Source organism: Mesocricetus auratus, unplaced genomic scaffold (assembly GCF_017639785.1).
Source record: "Mesocricetus auratus isolate SY011 unplaced genomic scaffold, BCM_Maur_2.0 Super-Scaffold_100009, whole genome shotgun sequence".
Lineage (NCBI taxonomy): Eukaryota > Metazoa > Chordata > Mammalia > Rodentia > Cricetidae > Mesocricetus > Mesocricetus auratus.
The window spans coordinates 43,696,586-43,708,418 of record NW_024429193.1 but is presented as its reverse complement, the minus strand read 5'-3'; the positions used below and the strand labels follow the sequence as shown (position 1 = coordinate 43,708,418).

Genomic DNA, 11,833 nt, shown 5'->3' with positions numbered 1-11,833 from the left:
TAAAACAAAAAACAGTTCTTTGAATAAGAATTATTAGCTTTTAGTTAAACATGAAATTATGTTTGTTTTAATCACAAACAATAGAATAAACTATTCCATTTATGCAAAAATTATAAAAGGTAAGCATGACATATTTTATGTAAAAGTAATTTTAATAAAAGAAACTTTCTAAAAATGTTATTCATGTTGTTTTCTTCTCATCATATCCTTAGCAATTGTTTTGTATTTGGTGTATTGCATTTTCATAGATTTTTCATATATAGCAACATAAATGTGTTCAAATGCAATGTATATTTTTTGTGATTTCAATTCATAGGGATGGGAAATACATTTGATATGTATCCAATGCAAGACCTTAACATAAATGACAGGAAATATACCTGAGTTCAACTGAACAACACTGAAAATTTTAAGGTACTGGGAAAGAAATAAAGATATAGACAAGAAATAAAAAGTAAGATCCATCAATTATTATTTCTGTGTAGCAAGACCAGAGATATCAAGGTTAAAATTATGTGAGAAATTTATAAGTGAAATGTAGGTAATTTGTTTAATTACTGAATCAAACAGTTAAAAATACAGTGTATTGGGGCCTCAAGAAATGATATAGCAGTTAAGAGCACTTGCTGCTCAAGAAAAATTTTAAGTTCAATTTTTAGTACTCACATCATGTGACTCACAATAGTTTGTAACTCCAGGTCCCGAGGAGCTATTGTCTTCTTGAATGAACATGCACACACACACACACACACACACACACACACACACACACTAAAATATAATGTTTTGTATTTAGGATTTAATTGTATCTATGACTTTCATTAACTAGGTTTGCAATACTATGTATTTATCTATAAAAGGGAGACTAGGGTATGGCATTTTCAGGAAGAGAGAGGCCACATGTAACAGGAAAAGCATCTAGAATTTATAGCCATAATGACCCCAAATTAATTTAACAAACCTAGTAACTTTCACATTTTCTTTGCCAAAAAACCCTATTTCAAAGGCTACCAGGAAAATGCATAGACAACCCTTAGGTCACCAGACTACTGGCCTTTGGCTTGGCTGACTAGACTAATTTAACTGTGCTGTTGCTACTTTTCAATAATTTTTTCAGACCCATTTCTTTAAATTCAGCTGTGATATCAAGGACACTGCAACACACAACTCAGTGCTGCCAGCAGTCTGAGTAGTCTTTTCAAAGGTCCCTAATGAGGTGAAATGGGATTTGTTTTTCCTTGAATTTCTTTGGAAATTTCATATGTGATACACTGTATTTGCATTCTTTCCATCCTGCTTACCAAGTCCTCTCATGTCCTCTCTAACCCCCCCTAGAATTTATGACTTTTTCTTTCTCCATATAACACCTGAGTCCAATTAGTGTTTCCTTATTTGTATTCATTTAGAGTTGAGCCCTTAGGATTTGGGTCTCAATCCTGAAATAAAGAATTATAAATTGGTTCTCCCTTTCTCCACAGCCACCGAATGCCTGTGGTTCTTCATCTAGGACTGGGACCTAGTGAGACTTTTCTCCATCCATGCTGGCATGCCCATCATTTGGTTTTTGCAAGTCTTCAGTGCCACAGAAAAGAATCAGGGTGAGTGAATATGATGTTAATTTGGAATTTATTAAGGAAATATTTTATTAGATATTTAAGCACAGATATAAAGTATAGATGGGAAGAAACATGCAATAAAAAATAGTTGTTATGCCTTTAAATGTCCATGGACTCTTGAAGGTAGGACTATGTTCTCTTTTGTTTTTTTTTAACATAAATTTTTTAAAATTTTTTTTCAGTTTAAATTTAGATAAGAAACAAGGTTGCTTCACAAGTCAGTTCCAGGTCCCTCTCCCTTTCCCTCCCCTCCTCCCATGCCCTTCCCCCAAGCCCCCTCATTATCCCCCCATTTCCCCAGGAAGGGTGAGGCCCTCCATGGGGGTGTCCATAGTCTGTCATTTCATATAGGGCAGGGCCTAGACCCGTCCCCAAGAGTTCAGGGTGAGAGTGCATCTCACATTGTTGGATGGGAATCCAAAGTCCGTGTGTATACTCGGGATGGGTACTGATCTGCTGCCCAAGGCTCAATAGGTTCCCTAGGCCTCCTCACTGACACCCACATTCAGGGGGTCTTGATCAGTCCCATGCTGTCTATTTTGTTTTTAATAGTTACTTGAAATTTAAACCACGTATTTTAAATTCTTACAGCAGTTATCTTTAACCTCATTAAATCTAAAATTAAGTACATTCATTTGACTATCAAAGTACGATAAATGTACGCCATATAGTACATTTAAAATTCCCAGATCTATATTTCTAGAACTATTCAGTCTTTTCTACATGAATATAAGTTCATGGATAGTTACTGATGGAGCATTGTAACTGGTCTCTTTGCCACCTTATTCGTTCCCTGTACCAATGAGCATGATACATTTCAAAGCTGTGTTAGATCTCCCCTTTCCGAAAACCCTCTATTGGTTCTCCAACTGTTACAGCACAAAACCCCATGTTGTTACACAAGTACTGTTCACAACTCTGGGAATCCTGATCATTCATTTCTGCAAGCATGTCACCCTTCTTGTCATGTCATTGTTCTCACAGTTGTCTTCCTATTCTTCATGGAGCATGCAAATATTTTGTCATGTTGAGAACTTGGAATTTCCCAGAATCCCTTTTCTGAGACATTTAAAAGACTAATTTTTTATTTCAGCCAGGTCTCTGATCCCCAGCTCTTTTATGTCTGTGATGTGTGTTTGTGTGTGTGTGTGTGTGTGTGTGTGTGTGTGTGTTTTCCAGACTATTCATAGCTATGTGATATTCTGAGTGGCTAACACCTGTCTCATCTTATGAGTCCCCATCTGGGCTGGTGACAGTAGGATTTTTTGGTGCCTGTGAAAGTTTTTATGAACTTAGCAAAAACTAGAGCTTCTTTGGAAGAGGGAGCCACAATCCATGATTTTCTTCTATCAAATTGGCCAGTGGACAAGTAAATGGGGGCATTTCTTGATTAATGACTGATGTTAGGGCCCCCAGCCCACTTTGGGCAATGCTGCACCTGAACAAGTGGTCCTCGGTTGCATAGGGAGATCAGACTGAGCAATCAATGGAAAGCATCCAATAAGCATCAATCCTCCACGGTCTTTGCTTCAGTTTCTGTTTCCAGTTTCCTGCATTGAATTCCTGCTCTGGCATCCCTCAGTGATGAATGTAACTTGTAAGCCCAATAAACCCTTTCCTTCTCAACTTGCCTTTGTCACTGAAGCAGAAACCAGGGCACTTCCTTAGACCAGGATTGTTGATTCTGCACCTGGTAGGCCCTCGGCAAATTTGTTGAAGGCTATTTGAATTTATTTTAAACTGTATTAATCTCTCATCTTTAATCTCAGTGACCATCACTAGTACTTTTATTTTGCTTTATGCATTTATCACTTGAATTACACTACTGACTATTTCTTTCCCAATAAGAAGGCTTGGCTACAATATTTTCCAAATCTTTATAACTTCGGAATGTCTTCTGCTGCTTTCATATTGGAACAGTAAATTGGTTGATGTGGAATTCTCAGGTCACAAACTTTTCCAGTAAAGGACTGTGTGGATATTCTTTGCTGTCTTCTGGCACCCACTTATCCAGAAAGAGAAATCTGGATACAGCCCAAATTCTGATCTTTCACAAGTCATTTTGTCTCCTAACTTGGGTACTAATATTTCACTTACTATCTTTCATTTTTTTCTGGGCTTATGAAGTTAGTCTTTATATTCACAGACTTGAATTATATTTCAGAAAGGATTTTTTCTATTTAATATATGATTGTTGCTTGTTCTATTACTCAGATGTCTTTCTAAACAGGATTATATTTATTGGAGTTAGTAAATCTCATCTGCCCTCTCTAATATCTTTTTTGAAAATAATTTTCTGCCTGTGTGAAGACAATACATAACTTAGTTGTCTTCTTTTCTTTGCAGTACTCAGGATTAAACCTAGGGCACCAGGCACATCAGCCTAGCTATAGTCAATAGTTTATGATAAGAACTTTATAAAATTTAATCCCATTTTTAAAATGAGATGATTTGATCAAAAATGATAAAATTAAAACTATAATATACTACTTCTGTTCCTGATATCCATCTTACTAAGCCAGCATGTCCACCTTCAGTCTGCTGTAAATATTGACTGACATCTTCTCCACACTTCAGTCTTGACACCTGTGGATAGTATGCTGTGTGGTGTTAGAACCTGTGTGTGAGTCCTCATGCATTTACTACAGTCTTTGTTATTTCCCTGTAACTGTGTGCCTTATGATTTTTAGATTCAGTTTCTTTAAAATTCATGTTTCTTTCTATTAGGAGAATTTAGAGACTCACCAATCACTTCATTTAAAACTATGACTTCTACTTGTTGACTTTGGGTACAAGTAAAATAACAAGGAATTATTATTGGAAGGAACAATGGATGATAATGATTGGGGGAAGTCAGATTTCTTCATAGTAGATTCTATTTAACACAATTATGGTAAGGCAGAATAAAATTGCCATTCAGATGACCTACCCTGCTGCTCTTCCTAGCATTAACTGTGAGTAGATTAATAGAGTAACCATGGCCAAGAATGCTAACCAGAGACTGTGGTACAATAATGAAGAAACATTAAGATACACAAACTAGGGATTTCCTATGATATTTTATTGAGGAAGAAATCACTTACATGAGAAACCAAGAAAGCTGAGAACCAAGGTCCACACACTGCTCTCCAGGCAGAATCCAAAGAGAAAGAGTCTCCTCCCAATAGCTCTTTTTATCCCCATATGTTCTACATACCTGTGAACATACCCAAATGAGCATGGTCAACGTTATGGGTACATAAGATCTTTCCCTACAATTCCCCTTTTAGTCTAAAGAAAATACCTAGACTTAAAAAAACTAAATTTTATCAATATAAACATATATAAAGCATATATACATAGAAGATGATAACTTATAATCTACCTATATCCTATCCTAAGCATATCTATCCTATCTAAACCCTAAACTTAATCTGAAAGAGATGCCCAAGTCTGAACACCTCCTTCCAATCCCAACCCTAAATAACTGAAAACTAACTCTAACAGATGTAATGTCAACAGTAGGGAAAGGGTGCATAGTATACTCAGAATTACTTTCTGCTGAAATGGGATGATGATAACCTCATGGGATCCTGTAGGAAGAGAAGATTAGTGTAGTGAAAGTCTCAAGTGGACAGGCTACAACATTTGTACCCAGTCTCTGTTTGGTGGGAGATGCTTGATTGAAATTCTTGACTGAAGTTCTAATCTTGATTGAAGCTCTTGTCTGAGGCTCTGACCAGACCAGAATGTAGAAGGTGCACCCTACCAGTTAATTAGTTTGGAGTTGTGTAGAGTGATGTAGTCCCAAACCAGTTTCAGGATGGTACTTGTCAGTTCAGATGCATCAAGTTTGATCAGGTAGAGTCGATGATGTAGAACCGTATTTTCTTTCCAAAGTGTTTGAAGATTGCTGTTAGGAAATTTCTTGTTCTCTGTAGAAAACTCAAACATTAATGTCAACAAAGAAATCTCAACTTTTATATGTATGTGTGGGAACACCAGACCTTGAGCAGAGACCCACTTCCCCTTCTGCCTGGGAGTAGGCAGCTGTAAGACAATGTTTAGTAAAAACATGTTTACTAAAAACGATACAATAAGTTCCTGGGAAAGGCCTTCCTACGGAAACCGCCCTGACCTCGACCTTGTCCAAAGACTAACCGCACCTTCAAAAACCCACACACATCCACCTCTGGTGTCAGAGCAGAACCAGCCAGGGTAGAGGAGAGAGCAGAAGCTTCTCTGGTGGGAGCTTTTCTTAGGAGGTTTTCTTGAACCTTTTTGGAGCCTGTTTAAAGTTTTCTTTATATCATTGAACGAGTCTCTGTGTTGTCAATCCCCGACACCCTCCGCACGTTCTCGGACACAGGCTGCGCAGCAGACGTGACATGTATGCATACTGGGAAAGGCAACAATAAGGAAGATAGTAAATATGAAGGAAATTAGACTTTCAGAGAAGAACTGAGTATAAACAGATGACAGTCCCTAGATTTTGTTTTCTTCTGTCTTACATTAATTGATTCCTTGATATAATACAGAAACTATGAATTTTATTTTAACAACAGGCTTGGATTTAGAAGAGGAGAGCCAAATCCAACTCCAAAGCCAGTGTTGGTTTAAGTGAATTGGGACCAAAAGAGTATCAGGAAGTAAAAGGAAATAGATACTATAAGGACAAAGTTAAAGAGAATTAGACATTGATACCAAACATTAGATTCTTCTTTGTTTGATGGTTCTTTGGGTAGCCATCCTCTCTTCTTTAGGTATCTACACATTCAGTATTGCTTCGCTGTTTGGAGATGGGTTTTCCTGTGAAGACAAAAACAAAACACTTCCCTTTCCTTTTGAGTGGTCTCCTTACACCTTGTAGAATATGACTTTGTGGATGAGCTGTCATATGCCCTCCTCTCGACGTTACTCCTATTTGGATTGAATCTTGATCAGTTTTGATAGAATCTAAAGCTCTTCTTCTCCTGTGGAAACAAAGGCAAAACCCCTTCCCCAACCTAACACATGTCCTGGTTTCCAAACTCAGGTCATAACATCCTTGAAATATACTGGGTGATTTAGTTCAGAATTTTTTCCTATAGTCCAGTGTCTTTCTGCAGATGTTTGTCCTTCCTCATTAGCATTAAGAAAGTTTAATGTTAAAAAAGCATTATGCAATCTGTTTTTGGGGGTCTTTGTTACCCCTGGGTGTTTATGGTGCATTTCTTTTAAAGTGCGGTTAGATCTCTCAACCACTGCTTGTCCTGTGGGATTGTATGGTATACCAGTTATGTGTTTTATGTGATAATATTTGAAAAACTGATTCATTTGCTGGAGACATATGCTAGAGCATTGTCAGTTTTTATAACCTGTAACAGCTATCACCTCTAAGAGGGGTATGATAACAGAATCAGCCTTTTCAGAGTTAAGAGTGGTAGCCCATTGGAACCCTGAGAATGTGTCTATGTGTGATGCACATATTTTAAACTTCCAGATTCTGGAAAGTGAAACATATATATTTGCCAAATTTCATTTCTGCGAATACCTTTGTAATTACTGCCTGCTGGTAATGGAGTTTGATTATACAATGCACAGGTGCAGCAGTTTCTTACTATTTCCTTGGCTTGTTGCCAAGTAATAGAAAAATCCTTCATTGAGCCTGTGCTATTAACATAGTGTTTTTATGAAATTCTGAAGATTCTAGCACATTTCCTATTAATAAATGTTCAATCTCATCATTACCTTGTGGTAAAGGACCTGGCAGACCCATATGGGTTCTGAACATATATACATGTGTTCTATTTCTGATAGTTTCCTGCAATTGTACAAGCAAGGAAGTTAATTCTGTATCATCAGAATAAATTCAGCAGGCTCAAGGTATAAGACAACTCTCTCTGCATATTGAATGTTAGTAACTATATTGAGAGGCTCTGTAAAATCCATAAGTACCATAAGAATGATGTACAGCTATTCCTTTTGTAGTAAGGGGCTTTGAACTACTTTACTTTTATTTCCTGATTTATAGCCTGCCTTATTGACTTGTTTGCATGAGTGTAGAATGTAAGAACTCCAAAAATTAGTGCTTTTCTTACAACATATGGAGGGATCCAAATTGTTTTATTTATGAATTTGATTCTATCTGTTTTGGGATAATTGTAATAATCATTCCAAAAAAGTTACTGCAAGCTCTTTGCCAATATTCATTATCCTTCCATAAGGAAGAAATTTCTTCATTAATTAAAAAGGTTACTGTAAGCTCTTTGCCAATATTCATTATCCTTCCATAAAGAGGAAATTTCTTCATTAGTTAAATGTATACTAATTTCTGTTGGGTCCCTTCCAAATAGTGGATGAAGCCTTAATTTACCTTTTAAAATCAAATCAGGGATCTGAAAATAACCAGAATGCAGTCTAGTTTTGCATCCATATGGTCCACATGTGCTCCTAGTATTCTCTTTTCCAACCATTCTAATTCTTTTTCTGCCTCAGCTGATAATACTTGTGGACTATTTAAGTCCTTGTCTCCTTTAAGGGTCAATTTTAGGTGTTTTAAATCATGCTCTTCTACTCCAATAATAGTCTGTAGTTGAAAAATTTCTCCTAGTAGTTATTGAAGATCATTAAGAGTCTGGTAACGACCTCTCCTGATTTGAACTTTTGTGGTCTAATTATCTGTAGATCTATTTTATAACACAATTAATTAATAGAATCTCCTCTTTATAGTTTTTCAGGGACAATCTGTAATCCCTAGTGAGGTAAAATTTCATTTACTGCCCTAAACATCTTTGCCAACATTCCTTCTTTTGAATCAGCCAGCAGTATGTCATCCATATAATGGTAAATTATGGATTATGGAAATTGTTTGTGAAATATTTCCAAAGGTTTTTTTTTTGCCTAAATACTGGCATAAAGTAGGGCTATTTAACATTTCCTGTGTCAAAACCTTCCACTGAATTCTCCTAACTGATTGAGAATTGTTATAGGTAGGCACTGTGAAGTCAAATTCTTCCCTATCTTTTTCTTGTAAAGGTATAGCGAAGGAGTAATCTTTTAGATAAATTGTTATGATTGGCCATTCTTTAGGTATCAGAGAAGGTAATGGCATCCCAGGCTGTAGAGAGCCCATAGGTTGAATTACTTTATTGATGGCTCTCAGATCAGTAAGCATCCTCCATTTATCGGACTTGCTTTTGATAACAAATACAGGAGAATTCCAATACTTATAGATTCTTCAATATGTCCAGGATTAGGTTGTTCCTAAACCAGGTTTTCTAAAGCCTCTAGCTTCTCAGAGATCATAGCCCATTGCCCTACCCAGACAGATTCATCTGTTAGCCATTTTAAGGGTAGTGATTTTGGTTCTTCTGTAGGTTTGGCACTAGCATGCTGTTTCTGTATAGCCTGTATATTTGGCATCTGTTTTCTGTAGTGCCTTACAGCATTTTTGTACCACTAGGAGCTTGTTTCTGATTCATTTCTGACAGGAGGAATGTTAATCTGGGTATTCCATTGTTGCAATAGATGAAGACCCCAGAGATTAATAGCAATATCTGCAACATATGGCCTCAGTTTTCCTCTTTGTCCTTCTGGCCCTATGCTGTCAACCTATCTTGTTCTTTGTTTTACTTGAGATAGGGTTCCAATCCCTAAGAACTGAACATTTACTTCTTGTAGGGGCCAACTTGCAGGCCAACATTCTTGAGTTATAATAGTAACATTCATTTCGATGACCACCAAGCCTATCAATATAATGTTATTTATCTGCACTCTTAATTTTGGTCTTTTATCATTTATAGAAGTCTGTCAAAATATGTGTTTTTTTGTTTCCTCCAGGTCTGATTGGTTTATTCTCAGTAGTTAATCTATCATCCAGAGCATCATTATTCTTTACAATAGGCAGTGGATCTTCTAATTGTCCTGGGAGAGATTGTCCTCCAAAGTGACTAGGAATGACCAGACCACTTTTGACATGGGGGCCTTTGAGAGGTCCCTCTAGGAGTTTCCAGATTGTAAAAGGTTACCTCGTTTGCCTGTGACTAACCTCTATATTCATTGGTCCAGTGTCAGATATAGCCACATCTTGTTAATAATCCAGAAGGCTGAGAACTTCTGTTTGAATCATTCCTAGGAGGAGAATCATATCTAGGAATGCTTTGCCTACAGTTCCTACTCAGATATCCTATTCTACCACAGTTAAAACATCTGGTACTTTGATATCTTTTTAAACTTCTGGAGATTGCCTCTTCCATCCAAGTTTCTATCTCTTCATGGTTAAGGCATTTGGCATCTTGGTGCCTCTTCCAACCTTATAAATTGCCTCTCTTACCCAAGCTTCTATATCTTGATCTTTATACTCAATATTAGCTGTATAATAGACCCATTCATCCAATGGTACTTATATAATTTTATGGGTTCATTTGCTTATTGGCTCCTGGTATAATGTTGTGTAGTAATTCACTGGCCACTGAATTAATATAACTGCGTGGCCTATCTGACACAGAAGATTCATGCTTTTGAAGCATTATTGCATTATTATTATTATTATTAGAAACTGGCCAGAAATATGTGTCATAAAAGCATTACTACTTGGCAGGTAGCATTTAGGAACAAATGCCTTTGGATATAATTCTGAAATTCCATGAAATACTAGAAAACTGTTTTCAACTAAATATGGAAATATAGCATAATAATTTATCTCATGTATGCCATAAAGAAAAACTGGAACATTTTTTTTTCTTAGACAGGGTTTCTCAGTGTAGTCTTGGCTGTCCAGAGATTTGTTCTGTAGGCCAGCCTTACCTTGGATTTAGCAATCCACTTGCTTCTGCCTGTTCCTTGTGTTAGAATCAAAGCTCTACACTAACATATCTGAATACAATTTTTTATTTGTTTATTTGTTTGATGTATATATGTGTTTTTTCTGCATATATGTCTATGGAACTACATGTGTTCATGATGTCTGAAGAATCTAGATGAAGGCTTCAGATTCCCTGGGACTCACATTGCAAATGGTTATGAGCTACTATGTGGGTCCTGGGTATTGAACTCAAGTTCTCTGGAAAAGAAACTAGTGCTCTTAAAAATTAGGACAACTTTTGACTTAATTTGTCTCTGTTGTTACAATCTTCTTTAATCAAAATGCCTCTTAAAATAGGCCAGAAGCCACTACAACTACCTACTGTAAGTACACTTATTTAAATAGAGTAATCAGTTTTCCCTGTAAGTAATTCTTTTGGAAGCTACAATTTCCTCTGCATTAAATGGTATACTCTGCAAAAATAATCTCAGAAGTATATAATACCATTACTTGTAAGAAGGTGTTCCACAGCTCACATTTTTTATTAAATCTAATATATGTCTTTGTTTATTCATAACTAGGTTAACGAATACACATGGATAAAATTAAGCAAAATTATATTTATTACAAACTAAATCTCTTTTTTTCCAAATATATAATTTCAAAATAATGCAATTTTTGGAAAGGATCAGATGAATTGTTGAAGTGCAGTAGGGACCTTAGGAATGGATAAGAAAGTAAAGTTAATTATAATGAAAAAACAAACTACTGAAACAGATAATATGAAGTAAAGGGATAACAAGCTGAAAATTGCTTCAATAGGTAGGGATATGTTTAGTTTTAAATACAAAGTAAAAAAAATCAATATAAATATATGTATTTTAAAATAGCCATTTTCCCACTTAGTTCATGGGAGTGTGAATTGTCTTATTCTTTAGGAAAGGAATGACAGTATGTATTAACAGTTGAGTTCTGTTCCCTAGGTATTACCCTAGTTCTGGTCTTCTGTCTTTACCTGTAGACATTGTATATTAAACAACTACATATAGACACTGAAAAGGAGATAGTGTGGTAGATTGCATTCTGAGAGGAGGAAAGAACTGAGCTTTGTCCACCTGTGTGGAAGATGGTTTATAAATCCCAACATATGCAAGTTGAGCTATAGTAGAGCACAGAGGTCTCACTGAGCAGAGGTTTGAGAGTTTCTAAGCAGCTGGAAATTGAGGATCTACATGGGGAAGAATTTTCTAATATGGCTCTTGGGTGACTGGGTAATATTGAGACAGTCACAGTACTAGCAGAGAAGTTAGAATTAATTGACAAGAATGCTAAGCCTGCCCCAAGATACAAGTAAGGACTACAAGTAAAATTGGTTGCACGGAATGAAAAAAAATGTCTAGGAAGACAATAAATAATTTACAAAAGGAAATTCTGAAACTGGAAGAATGGAATA

General features: G+C 36.2%; 1 long non-coding RNA gene across 1 annotated transcript in view; it reads left to right on the top strand.

The window, feature by feature from the left end:
- Positions 1-289: 289 nt before the first annotated feature.
- The window catches only part of LOC110339253, a 33,060-nt gene continuing 21,516 nt past the window's right edge, over positions 290-11,833 (top strand). Inside the window, exons 1-2 of the long non-coding RNA XR_005879347.1 lie at positions 290-414; positions 1,479-1,598. This is a non-coding gene — a long non-coding RNA (uncharacterized LOC110339253). The remainder of the gene's footprint in view (positions 415-1,478; positions 1,599-11,833) is intronic.